The sequence below is a fragment of the Mobula birostris genome, chromosome 9, assembly GCF_030028105.1.
Source record: "Mobula birostris isolate sMobBir1 chromosome 9, sMobBir1.hap1, whole genome shotgun sequence".
NCBI lineage: Eukaryota > Metazoa > Chordata > Chondrichthyes > Myliobatiformes > Myliobatidae > Mobula > Mobula birostris.
This window is the reverse complement of record NC_092378.1, coordinates 102,242,672-102,264,010: the sequence shown is the minus strand read 5'-3', so window position 1 is coordinate 102,264,010 and position 21,339 is coordinate 102,242,672. Positions and strand designations below refer to the sequence as shown.

Below are 21,339 nucleotides of genomic sequence, written 5' to 3'. Positions count from 1 at the left end.
CCTCACCTGGAAGGACTGTTTGGGGCCCTGAATGGTGGTAAGAGAGGAAGTGTAAGGGCATGTGTAGAACTTTTTTCGCTTACACGGATAAGTGCCAGGAGGGAGATCAGTGGGGAGGAATGGGGGGGACGAATGGACAAGGGAGTTGCGTAGGGAGCGATCCCTGCGGAATGCGGGGGGGGAAGGGAAAGATGTGCTTAGTGGTGGGATCCCGTTGGAGGTGGCGGAAGTTACGGAGAATAATATGTTGGACCCGGAGGCTGGTGGGGTGGTAGGTGAGGACCAAGGGAACCCTATTCCTAGTGGGGTGGCTGGAGGATGGAGTGAGAGCAGATGTACGTGAAATGGGGGTGAAATACTGCGTCCGGTGCTCCCGATGTGGCCTTTTATATATTGGCGAGACCCGACGCAGACTGGGAGACCACTTTGCTGAACACCTACGCTCTGTCCGCCAGAGAAAGCAGGATCTCCCAGTGGCCACACATTTTAATTCCACATCCCATTCCCATTCTGACATGTCTATCCACGGCCTCCTCTACTGTAAAGATGAAGCCACACTCAGGTTGGAGGAACAACACCTTAAATTCCGTCTGGGTAGCCTCCAACCTGATGGCATGAACATCGACTTCTCTAACTTCCGTTAATGCCCAACCTCCCCCTCGGACCCCTTCTGTTACTTATTTTTATACACACATTCTTTCTCTCACTCTCCTTTTTCTCCCTCTGTCCCTCTGAATATACCCCTTGCCCATCCTCTTGGGTCCCCCCCCCCCACCGTCTTTCTTCCCGGACCTCCTGTCCCATGATCCTCTCGTATCCCTTTTGCCTATCACCTGTCCAGCTCTTGGCTCCATCCCTCCCCCTCCCATCATCTCCTATCATTTTGGATCTCCCCCTCCCCCTCCAACTTTCAAATCCCTTACTCACTCTTCCTTCAGTTAGTCCTGACGAAGGGTCTCGGCCTGAAACGTCGACTGTACCTCTTCCTAGAAATGCTGCCTGGCCTGCTGCGTTCACCAGCAACCTTTATGTGTGTTGCTTGTCTCTCAAATGCTGCTATGTATGCCTGCCTTCCACACTTTCTCTGGCAGCTTACTCCATATATATAACAAGTGCATAGAAAATTAGTTGCCCTTCAGTTCCTAATAAATCTGGCTCCTCTCAGCTTGAACCTTCACCCTCTAGTTCTCGATTCTCCAAGCCAGTGTACAAAAGACTGTGTACATTCACTCTATCTATTCCCATACAATCTCATGCATCTCCATGAAGTCACCCCTTGGTTTCCTGCACTCCAAAGAATAAGGTCCTGACCTGCCCTACCTGTTTTTCTCAGTACCTCAAGTCCTGGTTATATCCTCGTAAATCTTTTCTGCACTCTTTCCAGAATAATAACATCTTTTCTATAGCTGGGTGACAAAACTGATGTCAATACTCTAGGTGCAGTTTTACCAACATTTTTACAATTGCAATATAATATCCCAACTACTATAGTTAGTACCCTGACTGATGAAGGCCTGCGTACTTTCTTCATCTTCCTGTCTACCAGGGAACCATGTACTTATACATCTTGGTCCCTCAGTTCCACACAGATTCTGCTCCTAGTTTCTTTATTGCTCATAGGTTGTGGACATCTATTAATGTTCCTTGGTTGCCCATGAATTGAAATGGCAGTTAAGAATCAGCACACTGGTGGGGCTGAAGCCACAACAAGGTTGGACAGAAGATTATGCCACCAAGCTCGATGGACTTATTTATTTGGTCCCAGACTTTGTTTCCTGCAGGCACAGATGATGCAGTGGCTAGCAAAGTCGAATGAACGCTGAACAGGGGCAGGGGAACTACCCCAATCCCCTGTAGTCAGAAAAGGTGAACAAACCTGGTAGATCTGTGGGGAAAGAGAAACAATTCATGTTTTAGGATGACCACCAACCCAAAACGTTTGCTCTGTTGCTCTTTCCATAGAAGCCACTGAGTATTTCCAGCATTGCCTCATTTTATGTCTGATTCAGGGGTGAGTAGACTCAGCAATGGTTAATTTGCAAAGCCGACTCCCCTTTTGGATCTCAGGGATCCCTACCCTGAATTGTGGACATTACTGAGTGCGTTGGGTCAAATTTAGAGGGGTCGCAAACATAGCAAGAAGCAAGCCAAAAATTGGAAGTAGGAGAGTGGTGGTTGTGAGTTTAAAGAAATTGCTCCAGGGAAAATATGACAGGAACAGGCAATAGCATCTGCTCTTTTCTTGATTTTCAAGTTGTCTAAATTAGCTGCTCTCTTGGATTTTTGTGAAGAGTATACAGTGTGTTGGTTTGCTTCTGGCCTTTTTCAACCAATTCCAGTCACCTTGGGGACTAGAGCAGACCCTGGATACCAGGACAACTTTTTAATTTTAACCTTTCTCTTTTGTTTCTTTCAAAATGATTTTGGTAATCAACTCTAAAGCTCGAAATTAAAGTCCCATCAAATACTTACCAAAAGATGTAGCCACTCTTTCAAACAGATGACACTCATTCCTTTGCAAAGTAAGGCAAGCTTTTGGATTTGTCTTGAAGATCATTTGTGGAGCCCTATATAACAATACAGACACTGTTCACTACTTTGGGCAAGAATAGACAAGTCCCGAACATAGCAGGAAGGAAGCCTAAAGTAGGAGACATAGAGCATAACTCAGTTCATGGTGCTTACTAAGCTAATCCCATTTGTCACATTCGATCCATATCCCTCTAAACCACTCCTATTTCATGTATTTATCCAAATATCTTTTAAATGGTTTTATTGTATCTGCTTCAATCACTTGCTCTGACAGTTCATTCCAAATACACCCCATCCTCTGTTCCTTTCGAATCTTTAACCTAAGTTCCCTAATTTTTAAATCATTTTCCCCAAGAGAAAGGGACTACAGTCTTCACCCTATCTATACCCCACATGATTTTACAGGCTATAAGGCACCTCTCAATTTCATACATTATTGCTCCTTTCTGCACCTTGTGGCGCATCAGACAGCAACCTTACCATTTCTTTAGTATTTTTGTCTGTTTTTTACGAGTTACTAGCTCAATGCCCAACTCAGCACAGACGGAAAGCGTGCAAGAAGCCAGCCAGATTCAAACCCGAAACCGCTCGCCTCGAGGCCCAGTATAGATGCCACTACACAAGTTTCCTGCATTCCAAGGAATAAAGTCCTAGCCTTCCCAACCTTTCCCTATGAACAAGGCTCTCGAGTTCTGGCAGCATCTAACATCCTGGCAATTTTCATTGCAAACTTATCAGTTTCACAATATCTTTCCTATAACCGGGTGACTAAAACTGTACACAATATACTTGTGTCACCTCACCAACATTTAGTACAACAGCAACATCCTTCATTCAGTGCCCTGACTAATTATGCCAAACACCTTCTTCACCACCCTGTCTGCTTTTAACACTGCTTTCAGTGAACTACGTACGTATACTCCTAAGACCTTCTATTCCACAACATTCCCCAGGGATCAACCATCACTGTACAAGTTGTACCCTGCTTTGACTTCCCAAAATGCAATACCTTACACGTTTGAATTGAAAGCTCTTTCTAATTCTCGGTCCACTTCCTTAGTTGATCAATATCCCCCTGTAAATTTGGATAACCTTCTTCACCTTCTATGATACCACCTATTATCCAAAAACTTACTAACCATGCCTCGCATATTCACATCCAAGTTTTTCATGAAAATAATGAATAGCAGTTATTCCAGTATCAACCCCTGTGGCATAACACTACCTACAGGCCTCCAGTCTGAGAAACAACCTTTGACCAGCATTCTTCATTTCTTTTAAATGAGCCAATTATGAATTTCAGCTTTCTCTCCTCAAATTCCATGCAATCTTACCTTCGAGGCAAACCTGCCATGTAGAGCCTTGTCAAAGGCCTTGCTAATGTCCATATAGACAATGTCTACTACCCCACCCTTATCTATCCTTTGGTTACCTCAGCTTCAGGAAACTTTAAGAGAATAGCCAGACATGATATTCCACAAGCAAAACCACACTGACTTCCTCTACTTAGACTTTGCCTATCCAAATGTTGAGAAATCTGACTAATTCTAGTTGTTTGGAAGAAAGCTGAGAGGAAAGATTCAAAGAGGAAGTATCACGGGGGAGAGTGGAAACAGCCCCCTGGACTGAGGTTAGTGGAAAAGAAAATCAGTTGGACTGTGTAAATGAAACATCAGTGAGACAAGGCAACAATAGAATCAGCAATCTGCCCCAATGTTGTCTGCATAGGGACCATACGCCCATCTGCAGGTGCACGATCCAAGCAGTGTGTTTTAGTCTGAGATCTTTTTGTTCTGGATTGCTGTAACACTGTACTGGGTTGAGCTAGTGAGGAAAAACAAATATGAGTTGCTTCATTGCAAGTTCCTATGTGAGTTATGAGGGCTGGTCCCAATGGATTGTCCTAACTGAATTCACCCCGTGCTTTCCTGCAGTTTATGTCCACCCTGAAGCAACCCATTACTATTGCTGCCTATGTCAATTTGACAATGCCCGAAGACAAGCTGTATCAGTTAATAGGGGGTAGAATCACATAGATATACAAGTCCTCAATTAGGTGGAGACCTTTCTGTACATATGACCAACATAGCAATTGATCTCCAAGTCCAAATAGGCTTAAGCATGTAAGATTTATTTGCCTGTCCAAAAATCTACAAAGTCATCAGTTGATATCTAACTGTGTGTCAGGCATTTCTCAATGCTGAGGAGAGGAACTGACTGGTGAGTAATGACGCTCGACTGAATAAACTGCATCACGCAATGTGGTACTAATCTATGTGGAGCGACTTCTGAATCAAGTTATACTGCATGAGCTGATCTCAGCCAAAGCTCTGGGATGGAGGGACTGCAATTACTTCTGGTGACCCTTAAGCTAGCAGGCAGAAATAACAGCCATCCACTATTTTTAATCACAGAGTCTCACTCTTTTATGAAACTGCATGGTGTGCGCACAGCAGCTCCAGATGTGATGGCAAACGTGGTTGATCTTCCCTGCTCGGATCAGGCTGACTTTTATCAGTGATGTTGTCAGACAATCCCTTACCTCTTTATGGAGTAGTCAGCACATTCAAAAAGGAAAGAAATCAAGGATTTGCATAAATCTTTAATTGGGCTTGATTATTTATTTCCTGCCCAGCTTCTCCCAAATCCCTTGCTGGGGACATTGATACTTTGATGAGGTAGAGATGCACTGTTGTATAGCAAACCTCCAGATGTAAGTCTTCCACCACAGGGGACTCACAGTGTTGTCTGATCTAATACTATATCCACATGCTGACTATTAGGCTGCAGTGGGAATCTTGCAAACATGAGGAAATCTGCAGGCGCTGAAAGTTCAAGTAACACACACAAAATGCTGGTGGAATGCAGCAGGCCAGACAGCATCCATAGGAAGAAGCACAGTCGACAATTCGGGCCAAGACCCTTCGTCAGGACTAACTGAAAGAAGAGATAGTAAGAGATTTGAAACTGGGAGGGGGAGGGGGAGATCCGAAATGATAGGAGAAGACAGGAGGGGGAGGGATAGAGCTAAGAGCTGGACAGGTGATTGGCAAAAGGGATACAAGGCTGGAGAAGGGAGAGGATCATGGGATGGGAGGCTTAGGGAGAAAGGAAGGGGGAAGAGAGTGCCAGAGGAAGATGGTGAGCAGGCAAGGAGTGATTGTGAGAGGGACAGAGAGAGAAAAAAAGGAAAAAATAATTAATAAATAAATAAGTAGATAGATAGATAAATAAATAACTAAGGGATAGGGTAAGAACGGGAGGAGGGGCATTAACGGAAGTTAGAGAAGTCAATGTTCATGCCATCAGGTTGGAGGCTACCCAGACGGAATATAAGGTGTTGTTCCTCCAACCTGAGTGTGGCTTCATCTTTACAGTAGAGGAGGTCATGGATAGACATATCAGAATGAGAATGGGATGTGGAATTAAAATGTGTGGCCACTGGGAGATCCTGCTTTCTCTGATGGATAGAGCATAGGGGTTCAGTGAAACGGTCTCCCAGTCTGCGTCAGGCCACACTGGGAGCACCAGACACAGTATATCACACCAACCGACTCACAGGTGAAGTGTCGCCTCACCTGGAAGGACTGTCTGGGGCCCTGAATGGTGGTGAGGGAGGAAATGTAAGGGCATGTGTAGCACTTGTTCCGCTTACAAGGATAAGTGCCAGGAGGGACATCGGTGGGAAGTGATGGGGGAGGGATGGGTGGGATGAATAGACAAGGGAGTCGCATAGGGAGCAATCCCTGCGGAAAGCAGAAAGAGGTGGGGAGGGAAAGATGTGCTTGGTGGTGGGATCCCGTTGGAGGTGGTGGAAGTTACGGAGAATTATATGTTGGACCTAGAGGCTGGTGGGGTGGTAGGTGAGGACAAGGGAAACCCTATCCCTAGTGGGGTGATGGGAGGATGGGGTGAGAGCAGATGTGCTTGAAATGGGAGAAATGCCTTTGAGAGCAGAGTTAATGGCAGAGGAAGAGAAGCCCTTTTCTTTAAAAAAGGAAGACATCTCCTTCATGCTGGAATGAAAGGCCTCATCCTGAGAGCAGATGCGATGGAGATGGAGGAATTGCGAGAAGGGGATGGCATTTTTGCAAGAGACAGAGTGGAAAGAGAAATAGTCCAGGTAGCTCTATCCCTCCCCCTCCTGTCTTCTCCTATCATTTCGGATCTCCCCCTCCCCCTCTTATCTCTTACTATCTCTTCTTTCAGTTAGTTCTGACGAAGGGTCTTGGCCCGAAATGTCGACTGTGCTTCTTCCTATGGATGCTGTCTGGCCTGCTGCGTTCCACCAGCACTTTGTGTGTGTTGTGGGAATCTTGACTGGCTTTTCTTCCAGTAGTCCAGGGACATACATTTAGAGTAAAATTGTATCTCAAATTATGGAAGCTGATCTGCAATCTACAGTGATACTATGGCCGTATATAAAGGACCTTCAACTTCAGGAAAATAGAGCCTCATTCTCTCAGGGAACTGCGACCTCAACTTATAATCAAACATTAGTTTAATAAGGCAAGAAAAATGACCAGGAATTCCCCTCACACTTGCTGTGTTATCTGAAAATATCATGCAAGATCCTCTACTAAATGCCCGCATTCCCATTCCATGTTTCTTTTCAGTCTTTGGGTGTTAGTTACCTAATTTTGAATGTACTCAGTGACTGAGAGTCAACAGCCCAATTTTTCTCAGCACTGGCTTAAAGTGTTTCTCTTCACCTCAATTCTCCAGAGTCAATCCTTTCTCATAAAAATGCCTCCCACTTCATTAGGAGATCCAGCCTAAGAAAGCAAGTTCTCAGTATCAATCCACCTGTCCGATTGACTTCATCTCAACTCAGACAGTAGCAGTCTGTCCTGTTCAGTTTCTCCTGGTAGACAACCCTTCAACGAAGAGGTCAATGCATTGAATCTAGTGGCCCCAAAACAAAGAACCCAAACTCTCATCACAGCAAAATTTCCTTTCCTTGGGTTCCATTTATTAGAAATAAAAGCTATTTCATCATTTTGTTTCTTGATTGGGTTTTGTACCTTAATGTACCAGTGCTCTGAATACCAATCGCCCCTCCTTGTTTAGAAAACTTCCCTTTCAGTCTTCCTATCAAAATGATATCCTACCTTACCCTCATTCTCTCCAGCTTCCCACCACGTTCACTCTTCTGCCCATATGTAGACTTGCTTCTTTTCTTCAACTAAGCCATTAGTAACAATATAAAAAGCCGGGAACCAATTACTGATCCCTAGACACCACAACCAATAACTGACTGCCAGCCTGAAAAATACCTGTTTATTTCTAGTCTCTGTTTCCCTTGACCAATTCTTTATCCATTCTAATTGTACACCAAACCCTATAGGCACTTATTTTGTGTACAGCCTTTGCGTGGGATCCCTTCAAATGTCTCTTAAAAATCCAGAGGTACTGTCTATTTAAGCTTTATTAATCCTGCCAGTTGCATTATCAGAACCTCTATCAGAATCAAACACAACCATGTCAACCTTGCTCAATCAAGTATAAATTCAATTTCATTTATTAAATCCTTATTAATGGATTCCAGCATTTTACCAACGTGACAGCAGTGTGTTTCCCATTTCTTCTTTCTCTGTTTTCTTTAATAACATTGCTACATTTGCTGGTTCCCATCTGCTGTGTCTGTTCTAGAATTTAGAGAACTTTGGAAAATCTCCACTAATCCGTTTGCTATCTCAGTAGCTATTACTTTTGGAAGCCAGATCTGAAAACTAACAGGTCCAAAGAAATGTGGAGTTTTAGCTGCCTTATTAGCACCATCTTCAAACATGTCTGTGGATCTGAAACCTGAGTCTAGACAAGATGTAAGTGAAGAAACTACTCTGGTTTCAGTTGCATATACATATAATGTACACTGGTTCTGGAGACCAACTGTCCATGCCAGGTGGGAGTCCCCCTTTGAGTTATAAAACATAGCATTGGAAAAGAGAAATTAAGGTCACTCTTGTTTTTCAGAACCTGGGGATTATATTATTTTATTATTTCTTACATTACTATTGCACATTTGTAAATTATTATTCTGTATATTGTTATTCTCTATTTTATTATTGGTTAATATTGCTATTATTATATTTATTAATATTATATATTATTATTGCTAAGAGTGTTTTTAAATGTTGTTGTTGTAACAAAATGATTTCCCACTCGGGATCAATAAAGTATTATTATTATTATAGTGGACTATGGAGGTCACTACTATTTTCCACAACCAGGGGATTATGATGAACTATGGAGGTCACCGCTATTTTTTCACAGTTAGGGGATTACAGCGGACAATGGATTAATGTAATAAATAAATATAATGAGAGACAAAAGGCTGGAAATGCAGTAAAGATTAAGCAATTTTCAGTAACACAAGGTGCTTATCCTTGTACTGGGCTACACACTTAACTGGTGGCAGACATGGTATGAATTGAAACCCATTCTCTTTATGGCAAGGATATTAAAAATATACCAGAAGACCTTTTTTTCCAACATGGTGATTGTACAGCATATGGCTCTTCTCTCAATGCCTGCACTGTCAACATAAAATCACAGAATCATTATGGCAAAACAAATCCATCCCAGAAATCTCTTCAGTCCTGTTCCCTCATTTTCACATTGGAGCTCTGAAAATTAATTTTTTTCCTTCCTTTCTACTACCCTTTTGAAAGTTCTGCTGACTCTGCTCCCATAACTCAGGCCAGATCAACTTACTTGCTGCGTAGAGACATTTTCCCTCAAGTGTTCTCTGCATCTTCTACCCATTTTTCTGAATCTATGGTGCTTTCTATTAGAAAAATCTTCCCTCTGCTTACTCTGTCTATACACCCTTGTCAAATCTTCTCTCAACCTTCTTTGCAACACGGAAAATACTTCATCTTCTCCGATGTAACCTTCTAGCTGAAATCCCTAATCTGGAACCATTCCAGGAAATCTCTGCTATATCCTCCCTAGGACCTTCATATTTTCCTAAAGTAGCTCTTAAGAGTTGGTCAGTAGTGGCCTAACCTTTATATTATAATTTAAGTAAGTCTCCCTGCTTCTGTATTTTGTGCCTCTTTTTATAAACTCAAGATCCCTTATGACTTATTTAACTACCTTATCAACATGTCCTGCCATATCCAAAGATCTATAGTATAGATTCCATACATACACACACCCAGGTCCCTTTGCTCCAGTACAACCTTTAGATTTGTGCAATTTAGATTAGATTTTCTCACCTTGTTATTTTCTGCCAAATTGTACAATATGGGTGTATTGAACTTGTCTAGCCATCCTACCAGTCTGTCTTTGTTTCCTTGCAATCAATTACTTCTCCTCCTCAAGCTCCTAAGTTTGGTATCATTTGCAAAACTTGAAATTTTATTTTAAATCTATATCCAAGTCATTAATAAATATAAAAAAAGCACTAACTACAAAGGAGCACAAGTGTTGATTATCTAATCTGAATATAAGCTTATACCATGCTTCCTAACCTTATGCTATTTTGTTAATTTATACATCATCATCATCATCAGGTGCCGTGCCCAGTTTGAGCTTTGACTGCCATGGCCCACACACTCCTGTTTCGGGTCAAGTGGATCAATTCATTGGTATTCATTTCCAGTTCTCTGGCTGCTGTCTCCATCATCATTTGTCTTTCTCTTCCTCTTGCTTTCTTCCCTTCAATCCTTCCCATAATTACCATGCATTCTAACTCCTCTTTCCTCATCACATGTCCAATGAAGTTATGTTGCCTTTTCATGATCTCATACGTTATTTCTCTTTTTGTGTTTGCTCTGTTCATGACATCCTCATTAGATATTTGTTTTGTCCATGATATTCTTTGCATCCTCCTCAAAAACCACATCTCTGCTGCTACAATTCGTTTCCTCATGTTACTAGATATTGTTCAACATTCTGAGCCATATAACATAACTGGATAAACATAACATTTCAGTACTCTGGGGCGGGTTGTCATGCCTAGTTTAGTATTGGTCAGTATACTCTTCATTCTCGTTAAGGTGTCTTTTGCCATCCCTATTCTTCTTTTGATGTCCATGTCGCACCTGCCATCTGATGTCACCCAGCTTCCTAAGTAGCAAAAGTTCTGTACTTGTTTTATGTCTTCCCCGTTTATTCTCAGCCTGCAGATAGGATTCTCCTTCTTTTTGGATATCACCATATATTCTGTCCTTTTGCAATTGATAGACAGACCCATTTTTGTCCTTTCTTCAACAATTATATATATTAAGTTTTGCAGTTCTTCCTCCATACTTGCAATTAACACAGTGTCATCTGCATATCTGAAATTATTGATGTTTTCATTGCTAACTTTGATTCCCAAGACGTCTCTTATTTTTGTAATATTATTTCACTGTACACATTAAATAAATCAGGGGAGAAAACTCACCTTTGTCTAATGCCTCTCTTGATTTTCGTAAACTGACTCATTTTTCCATCTATTCTTATAGCAGCAGTTCATTCCCAGTACAGATTTCTGATTAGGCGGATGTCTTTCGAATTTAGATCTAGAGTTTTCTGTAATATTTCAAACAACTTATTATACAACCACCTTTATTTTACAAGCATCAATTTTCCTTATAGCCTTAAATGGACTTTGTTAAGTGCCTTCTAAAAATCCATGTGGAAAATACCTGCAGGATTCCTTTAATCAACTTCCCCTGCAACTTCTTCAAACAAAAGCATCGGTTTTGTTAATAATAATCTATGTTGGCTCTCTATTGATTCAAACTTCAACACGTGCTTATTAATTTTTCCTTGATTATTAGTTCTGAAAGCTCCTTCTCCCTAGAGCTCAGCACATGTGCGTTTACACTGAGGAAATACCACACTACCTAGGATGAGATGTTAAACTTGTGCCCCATCAATCCTCCCAACTGGAAGCAAAAAGATACATGGCACTGTCTGAAGAAGAGCAAGGAATCATCCCTAGTTTCTTGTCACTCATTCGTCACCAATGATTATCTGACCATCATCAGAATGCTGCTTGTGGGATCCTGCTGTGCACAGCTTTATTACTGCAAGGCTTTCTGATACAAACCATATTTCAAAAACACCTTATTCACTGCAGATCTTGATGATAAGTGGTGAGATTGTTCATTGTCAGACTGCTGGTCAAAAAGAAGTTGTGCTTCAAATATTGTTTCCCCCTGTGAAATATGAAAGACTTGATAGAGCAAGAGAAAAACTATGACTCAGAAGGATGCCACTCTGCCCATCATGTATGTGCCATTAATGAAAGACTTTCCAGTCTGACCCCTCCCTCCGGCACTGGGTCACAGTCCTGCAGCTCATGGATCTTCAAGTCCATATCCAAGTCCTGCTTAAATGCGACGACAGTTTCAGTCTTCGTCACCCTTTGAGGCAGTGAGATCCAAATTCCTGTTAAAAGTATTTTTCCTCATTCCTATAATCCTTCTTCTAATTATTGCATGCCTATCCTCCCAGCTAAGGGAAATTGGTTCTTCCGATGTATTCCACATCTGTCCATCATAATTTTATATATCTCAACTCAGTCTCCTCTCCATCTCCTCTGTTCCAAATAGGAGAAGCCTAGTTCATCCAATCTTTCCCCATAACTAAAATGTTCCAATCCTAGCCACATCCTGGCAAATCTCTTCTCCAATACAACTCTATCTTTCCAGCCCTAGGAACCAGTGATCCATCATTGTCATAACTATATCTATCTTTACCCCTTTCCAGATCTCGTTATCCGATCGCAGTGACTTACTGCCTTTTAGTTTCACGTTTTTCTCCAATTATACTTCTATGAATGCTAATTTCCTTCCACTCCTCAGTCACTTAAGAATAGTTGTTCTTCATTATTTCAGAGAGGCTTTCAGCATCAGCTGCTGTGAAGACAGGCACAAGATACTTATTTATTCCAAATTGTAATTACCTATGTCTCATCCCTGAGGACCCACATTAACTTTGGCTAAACCTTACTCTTTTACATTTCTATAGATGCTTGTACAGTTTGTTTTAATGTTTTGCTTTTGTGCTTCACTTTCCCATTCCTTGTCAACATCTTCCTTTCACTGATTTCTAAAATATTCTAATCCTCAGGTTAGCTGCTCTTTCTAGCAACAATATAAGCCTTTTACTAAATCAAGTAAGATCTTCAGCATCCTTTGTTAGACTTGGATGGACGATTTTTTCTTTTTAATTGTTTGTGCTATAAATTATGTATTAGTTTTTTTAAAGATGTTAATCACAGTTTGTGCACTTTCATCATCTTTAATGAAGTTTTCCCCGTCTACTACGGCTGCCCCAAGCTGCCCCATGCCTCTTTGTACTTTGCTTAGTTTAAATTTAAGATCCTTATGCCAGATTAAACAAAACAACTTCCCAGCTTCCTATGAAATTCTATTGGGTTATTGTCACATTTCCCTAAAGGCCATTTAACAGACAGATTGCTAATGAAACCCTTCTCACTGCACAGTACTAGATCTGAAATAGGCTATTCTGAGAAGGTTGGTCAATATACTGATCTACTTAACCGTTAGTATACACCTATGAATTCATCCAGCTATTATTTAGTTGGCCCAGCCAATACATTGATCAAATGGCCCCCATTATCCATTTTATTTATGCCTCTAATTTCCTGATCTGCACTGTGTCGCAGTGTGAGAGCTGGAAGTGGTAGTGTTATCCACTACTCCTACCAACAGTTTCAGCCCCTTACTTCCTTCAAGCTGATTCAATGTCAGAATCAGAATGAAATCAGGGTTATTATCACTAAAATGTGTTGTTTTGGCTAATCCTTACCTTTTTACATATCTACAGAACCTTTTACTGTTGGCAGCAGCACATAAAAATCATTATAAATTGCAAAATAAAATAAATGGTGCAAAAAAAAAAAAGGGAAGGTCACGTTCATTGGTCATTCAGAAATCCGATAGGGAGAAGTAACTGTTCCTAAGATACTGAGAGTGGGTCTTCAGGATCCTGTACCCACTGCCCGTGGTAGTAATGAGGAGGCCTCCCCGCCATTGAGTGCACTAATATGGGGCATTGCCATAAGAGAGCTGCATCCATCATCAAGCACACCCACCAACTAGGCCAGGAGTTCTCAACCTGGGATCCATGGACTCCTCACGTTGGGAATCCCTGGTCTAGGCCGTGCTCTCTTCTTGCTATCACCATAGGGCAGGATGTCATTTCCACACCACTAGGGTCAGGAACAGTTATTACTCTACAACCACCATTGCGTTCAAACCACATCTCTGAACTGGCTTTTGGGTTGAGCACATTTGTGTCTCTTTACCTTATTAAAACCATAAGATATAGATACAGGTCAGAATTGGGCCATTTTGGCCCATCGAGTCTGCTCCACAAATAATTCCTCTGTCTTGCTACAAATTCTATGCAAGTTCAGATAAAGAACTTTTTTTTATTTTGCTTGTTATCATGTTTTCTCACACCATTTGGAGTTATGGTCTTACATCCACATACTTGGTTCCTTCATGACACATTCTGGTTATAAAAGACAACAGCACAGTACAGGAACAGGCCCTTCTGACCACCATGTTGTGCCAAACTAATTAAACCCTATAATTAAATGCCTAATTAAATTAATCCTCTCTGCCTACAATGTCAATATCTCTCATTCATATGCCTCTCCAAGAGCCTCTTACTTACTTTTATCACATTTGCATCCACTATCACCGCTGGCAGCCCATTCTAGGCATAAGCCACTCTCAGAGTAAAAAAAACTTACTCTACACGTCTCCTTTGAACTTCCCCTCTCCTCTCTCACCTTAAATATATGCCCTCTAGTATTAGAAATTGACCCTTGGAAAAAGATACCAGCTGTCTGCTCATCTATGAGTCTGAAGTTTCCTTCAGAACTCCCCTCATCCTCCGTTGCTCCTGACAAAACAGCCCAAGTTTGTCTAAAGTGTCAGAGCAGATGCCGTCTAATCCAGGCGGTGTTCTGGTAGACCTCTTCTGCATCCTCTCCAGAGCCTCGACATTCTTCCTATCCCTATGATGGGAGGCAGAACAGGATGTGATAATCCAGATAAAATGCAGGAGGAACTCACCCAGGTCTGGCAGCACCAATGGAGATAAATACACTATCGATGCTTCAGGCCGAGAACCTTCTTCAGGACTGAGAAGGAAGGGAGAAGAAGGAAGAAGGGCTCAGCCCAAAACACAGATTGTTCATTCATTTCCCTGGATGCTGCCTGGCCGGCTGAGTTCCTCCAGCATTTTGTGTGTGTTGCGCTGGATTTCCAGCGTCTGCAGACTTTCTCCTGGTAATACTCCAGATGCATCCTAACTAGAGTTTTATAAAGCTGCATCATAACTTCCTGACTATTGAACTCAGTGCCTCAACTAACAAAGGCAAGCATGCCATACACCTTCCTTACCACCCTTTCCACCCGTGCAGCCACTTTCGTGAACCTATCGACTTGGACTCCAACATCGCCCCTGTACATCGACACTGTTAAGGCTCTTGACAATTCCCATTAACCATGTACTCTATCTTTACATTTGATCTCCAAAAATGCAATCTTGTCTTTATTACTTGTCTTCAGCACTATTTATTTATTTATAGTTATTATTATGTCTTCCAATATACTGCTCCTGCTGCAAAACAACAGTGATTGTAAAACAGTCTGTTGCTCTATCCTTCCCTTCACCAGAACAAACCCTTCAGATACTATTTTGTTTAAGCCCTTACCATTAGCCCTGGTGATTTAACTTACTAAAAACACTGGGCCCAGCCCAATTCAAGAGAGGGTGTTCCCAAGAGAACAGCTCCCTTTGTCGCAAGTACTCTTACCAATGTCCATGAACTGGAACCTGTTATTCTATATCAGTCTATGAGCCATGCATTCAGTTCTGAGATATCATGTATTGCATGACAACTTACATATGTCTCGCAGAGTAATCCAGAGATCATCATTTTTCTGGCTCTATCTGCAGCCCCTGGCTAACCTTCTTCAGTAGAATATCCTCCTTCTTCGTCCTTTCAATGTCATTGTTTCTAACATGGATAACAACTGAATCACCCTCTTCCCGTCCTGCCCTACAACCTCACCCCCACCAACCACAACATCTCCAGTCCTGAAAGAGTGTCCTTAACCCTGGCATTGGGTAAGTAAAGTAAAGGTATCCGTTAGTCTTGCCAGACCATGGATCTGCCCCTGGAAAGTCTTCACTCTCCAGAGCACAGGCCTGGGCAAGCTTGTATGGAAGACCAGCAGTTGTCCATGCTGCAAGTTTCCCCTCTCCACGGCACCAATGTTGTCCAAGGGAAGAGCATTAGGACCCATACAGCTTGGCACCAGTGTCATCGCAGAGCAAGGAAAATGCAGGAAAAATATATTCCAAGAAAAAAGAAAATCATGAATGGAAAAATGGCACAAATGTGGCTAACGAGAGAGGTTAAGGCAAAAATAAAAGCAAAAGAAACGGCGTACAAGGAAGCAAAAATTAGTGGGGAAAATTAGGACTGGAAGACTTTTAAAAACTTACAGAAGGAAACTAAGAAAGTCATTAGGAAAGAAAAGATGAATTATGAAAAGAAGTTGGCGATTAACATAAAAATGGATACTAAGAGTTTTTTTAAATATATGAAGAGTAAAAGAGTGACAAGGATAGATACGGGACCGATTGAAAACGATGCTGGAGAAATTATAATGGATAACAAAGAGATGGCGGAGGAACTGAATGAGTATTTTGCATCAGTCTTCACAGTGGAAGACATGAGCAATATACCTGATAGCCAGAGGTATCAGGGAATAGAATTAGGTACAGTCAAGATTACTAGAGAGAAAGTGCTTAGGAAGCTAAGTGGACTAAGAATAGGTAAGTCTCCTGGTCCGGATGAAGTGCACCCAAGGGTTCTGAAGGAGGTGGCTTTGGAGGTTGTGGAAGCATTGGAAATGATCTTCCAGGAATCAATAGACTCTGGCATGGTTCCGGAGGACTGGAAGGTCGCAAATGTGGTTCTGTTATTTAAGAAAGGAAGGAGGCAGCAAAAAGAAAATTACAGACCTATTAGTCTGACATTGGTAGTTGGAAAGATATTGGAGTCAATCCTCAAGGACGAGGTTATGAAATACCTCGAGGTGCATGACAAGATAGGCCGAAGCCAGCATGGTTTCATGAAGGGAAGATCCTGCCTCACCAACCTATTGGAATTTTTTGAGGTAATCTCGAATAAGATTGACAAGGGAGAGGCTGTGGATGTTGTGTATTTGGATTTTCAAAAGGCCTTCGATAAGGTGCCACATATGAGGCTGCTTAATAAGATGAGAGCCCATGGAATTATAGGAAAGATATTGGGATGGGTGGAGCATTGGCTGATAGGCAGAAAGCAAATGGTGGGAATAAAGGGATCCTATTCTGATTGGTTGCCGGTTACTAGTGGTGTTCCGCAGGGGTCCATGTTGGGGCCGCTTCTTTTTACGATGTATATCGATGATTTAGATTATGGATTAAATGGTTTTGTGGCTAAGTTTGCGGATGACACTAAGATAGGTGGAGGAGCAGGAAATGTTGAAGAAACAGAAAGGTTGCAGAGAGACTTAGTCAGTTTAGGAAAATGGGCAAAGAAACGGCAGATGAGATACAACGTTGACAAATGTACGGTTGTACGTTTCGGAAGAAGAAATAATCGGGCAGATTATTATTTAGGTGGGGAGAAAATTCAAAAATCGGAAGTGCAAAGGGACTTGGGGGTCCTCATGCAGGATACCCTAAAGGTTAACCACCAAGTTGGATCAGCGGTAAGGAAAGCGAATGTTATGCTGGCATTCATTTCAAGAGGAATAGTGTATAAGAGTAAGGAAGTGTTGATGAGGCTCAATGAGGCATTAGTGAGACCTCATTTGGAATACTGTGTGCAGTTTTGGGCCCCCTATCTTAGCAAGGATGTACTGATGTTGGAGAGGGTTCAGAGAAGATTTACAAGGATGATTCCTGGAATGCAGGGGCTAACATATGAGGAGCGTTTGTTGGCTCTTGGACTGCATTCATTAGAGTATAGAAGAATGAGAGGGGAACTCATAGAAACATTTTGAATGTTGAAAGGGTTGGACAGAGTAGATGTGGAAAGATTGTTTCCCTTGGTGGGTGAGTCCAGGACAAGAGGCCATAGTCTTAGAATTAGAGGATACACAGTTAAAACAGAGATGAGGAGAAATTTTTTTAGCCAGAGGGTCGTGGATTTGTGGAATTCGTTGCCACATACAGCTGTGGAGGCTCGATCATTAAGGGTGTTTAAGGAGGAGATTGACAGGTATCTAATTAGTCAGGGTATCAAGGGATATGGGGAAAAAGCCGGAAATTGGAACTACATGGGTGAATAGTTTAGCTCATGGGGGAGCTGCAGAGCAGACTCGATGGGCTGAATGGCTCCTTTGTCTTGTGAGCTTGTGATGTGTGATTAAGTGCCTTGTTCAAGGACACAACACGTTGCCTCGGCTGGGGCTCGAACTCACGACCTTCAGGTCGCTAGTCCAATGCAAGCACTTAACCACTTGGCCACGTGCCCACGGCATTGAGTAGGCAATGCAATTCAAGAACACAATATCAGGGGCCAAGAAAAGGATCTACCCTTTAACCATACAAACCACTATTGCCATTACTTTTCCCCTTCTCCCCCACCCTCAAAAATTCCTGTTCCATTAACCGTGGTCTGTCTACTATACCCTCTACCATCTCTGCTCTCAGCCCCACAGATTGAAAGAACCTCGTGCCTGTTTTCATATGCAAGTACTGAGGTACAGTACTGTGTAAAAGCCTTCGGTACCCTAGCTATATATAATGTGCCTAACACTTTTGAACAGTACTGTACATAGACTGAAACATATCATAAAATGTGCCATTTGCATCATATCAAATCAGAGAGAATTGTGCTGGGGACATCCCAGAAATATCGGCACGCTTCTGGTGCGCCCACAACTCACTAACCCTAACTCGTACATCTTTGAAATGAGCAGTCACGGGGAGAACATATGAACTTCTTACAAACAGCAGCCGAAATTGAACTCCCACATTACTGCCAACACTGTAATAGCATGATACCAACCACCTCACTACCGTGCCTTCCATTTGAGGCAATGGCAGGCTTTTAAAGTAAAAATACCTCAGTTGTAACCTACATACGTTGATATAAGGGGTAAGGAGAGGATAAGGGTGTGGGCTCATTCGCAACACTTAAAAGAAATTTGGATAGGTACGTGGATAGGAGGGATTTGGAGAGGTATGATCTGTGTGCATATAGAGGGGACCAGGCAGAAGCACAGGTTGGCATGAACTAGATGGGCTGAAGGGTCTGTTTCTGTGCTGAAGTACTCCATGACTTTATGATAGGGAAATGACAGCCAAAGCTACCCGAATGACCAAAAACAAAATATAACAGGAAAATAGGAAGCTGTTCCTAAATCATTATGTGTCTTCAATTTCCTGGACCTCCCTCCTGATGGTGATAACAAGAAGAGGGCATGTCCCAAATGGTGATGGACCTCAGTGATGGATAGATGCCACTTTCCTGTGAATGTCCTCGATATTGTGCCCATAATGGAACTACCTGAGTCCATACTCTCTATAACCCCTTGCAATCCTGCGCATTGGAATCTCCATTCTAGGCTGTGATCCAACTGGTCAGTACACTCTTCCCTGTATATCTATAGAATTTGTAAGAGTCTTTGGTGACAAACTGGAAGTCCTAATGAAGAAGATCCACTGGCATGTCTTTTTCATGCTCACATCAATGTGTTGGGTCCAAGAAAGATCCTCTGAGATGCCGACACCCAGGAACTTGAAGATACTTACACTTTTTACCACTGACCCCTCAATGAGGACTGGAGTATGGTCGTTTGGCTTTCTTTTCCTGAAGTCGACAAGCAGTTCCTTGGTCTTGAGTGCACGTTTATTGTTGTGTCATCACTCAACTAGTTGATCTATCTCACTTCAGTGTACTTGTTCATTATCATTTGAGTTTTTACCAGTAACAATAGTATCATCTGTGAATTTTCAGATGGTGTTTGAGCTATGTTTAGCCATACAGTCATGCGTGCAGAGAGAGTAGAGCAGTGGGATAAGCTCGCATTTTTGAGTGTGACTGTGTTGATTGACAGCAAGGAGGAGATGTCATTACCGATCATGATCAAGTAATTTGATCATGATGTTTCATGATCAAGAAGCTGAGAACTCGGATGTGGATGGAGGTACAGAGGCTCAGGTTTTGGAGTTTGATGATTAATTGAAGGTATTGTTGAAGGTATTGTTCGCCAAGCTGTCAGCAATAAACAGCAACCTGGCATACAGTACTGTGCTAAACTCTTAGGCACATATATACAATATATATAGCTAGGTTGCCGAAAGCTTTTGCATAGTACTGTGTTTATATTGCTACCTTCCTGATTTCTGTATCCTGCTGATCCATTCTACAGATCTTAATTTAACGGGCGCTTCTTGGAACAGAGAGTGTGCATGCTCCTCCCCGATTGATCTGCATGTCCAAAGCTTGGACTCCAACAGAACATCAGAGCTGACGTTCTTTGAACTGAAGTCACTTTTTGCAAATATGGTCATCATGGACGTTTCCTTCCATGAGTTTTCACACACTACAGATGTAACGTGTCACCTCTCCCGCTGTGCCTGTCTTAATTTATTTAATGATTAGATTAATAATTTATTTAAGTCTTTAAGCATCAAGGAACACCATTGTCCTTAGCTCATCAGAGTCCCCTACTCACCAAAGTCAACATTCCACAGAGACCACAGCGCAGCATGACATGCTGTTTACCAGAACCCAGTGATCTATGTCTATTCCCAGGCACTAGAGTCCTGAGTCAGCTGACAGTAACTCCAGTTAACTGTTTTAGCTGATTACCAAATTAACCCGACAGTCTACTTGCTTAACACTTTAATGACCTGCTTGCCACTGATATGAGAACGGCATCCATTAGTCTTGCGAGACCATGGATCTGCGCCTGGAAAGTCTTCACTCTCCAGGCCGCAGGCCTGGGCAAGGTTGTATGGAAGACCGGCAGTTGCCCATGCTACAAGTCTCCCCTCTCCATGACACCAATGGGCAAGGGCCAATACAGCTTGGCACCAGTGTTGTCGCAGAGCAATGTGTGGTTAAGTGCCTTGCTCAAGGATACAACACGCTGCCTCGGCTGGGCCTCGAACTCACAACCTTCAGGTCGCTAGTCGAATGCCTTAACCGCTTGGCCATGTGATCACACAAATGAGAACGATGGACTTAACAAAGTCAAATAGTAAAATTGAATTAAATAAATTGATTGTGAAAATGAAATCATTCCACTCCTTGTCAAAGTCCTCATACTATAGTCACTGCATTGCACTGGGTGGTGTGGGGGTTGGTGCTTCTTTCTGGAGCAAGTGGGGGGGGACAGATGATGCTTTTTCTGCTGTCTGTGCGCGGGAGGGGGAGGGCTTGAGGTTCTAGCGTTTCCTGCCATTCAGTCTTTGGCATTTTTTTTCCCTGTTTCACGGATGTCTGCAAAGAGTAAGGATTTCAGGTTGTTTACTGTATACATTCCCTGATATTAAATTGAACTATTGAAACTGATCAGTGTGTTAACAAACTGGTCCAGTTCTGTACATACTGATGGGATTTGATGTTTGTTGTTTAATTAGTTCCTCTGTCTTGTTACTCAGTGATTAACCTTGGCAATAAAAAAACATAACTAGAACTGATGCCATCACTACGTGTGCCAAGCAACGAATGACAAGCTACAGGGACAACATCTGTTGTCAGCTCCAAAGAGTCTTGTGTCTTCTTTCTTTTTTCCCCATCCTCACCGCAATAAG

The 21,339-nt window shown here is 42.3% G+C and overlaps 1 protein-coding gene across 1 annotated transcript in view; it reads right to left on the bottom strand.

Moving 5' to 3' along the window:
- The window catches only part of hs3st4 (heparan sulfate (glucosamine) 3-O-sulfotransferase 4), a 219,672-nt gene that overhangs the window by 147,295 nt on the left and 51,038 nt on the right, over positions 1-21,339 (bottom strand). The window lies entirely within an intron of this gene.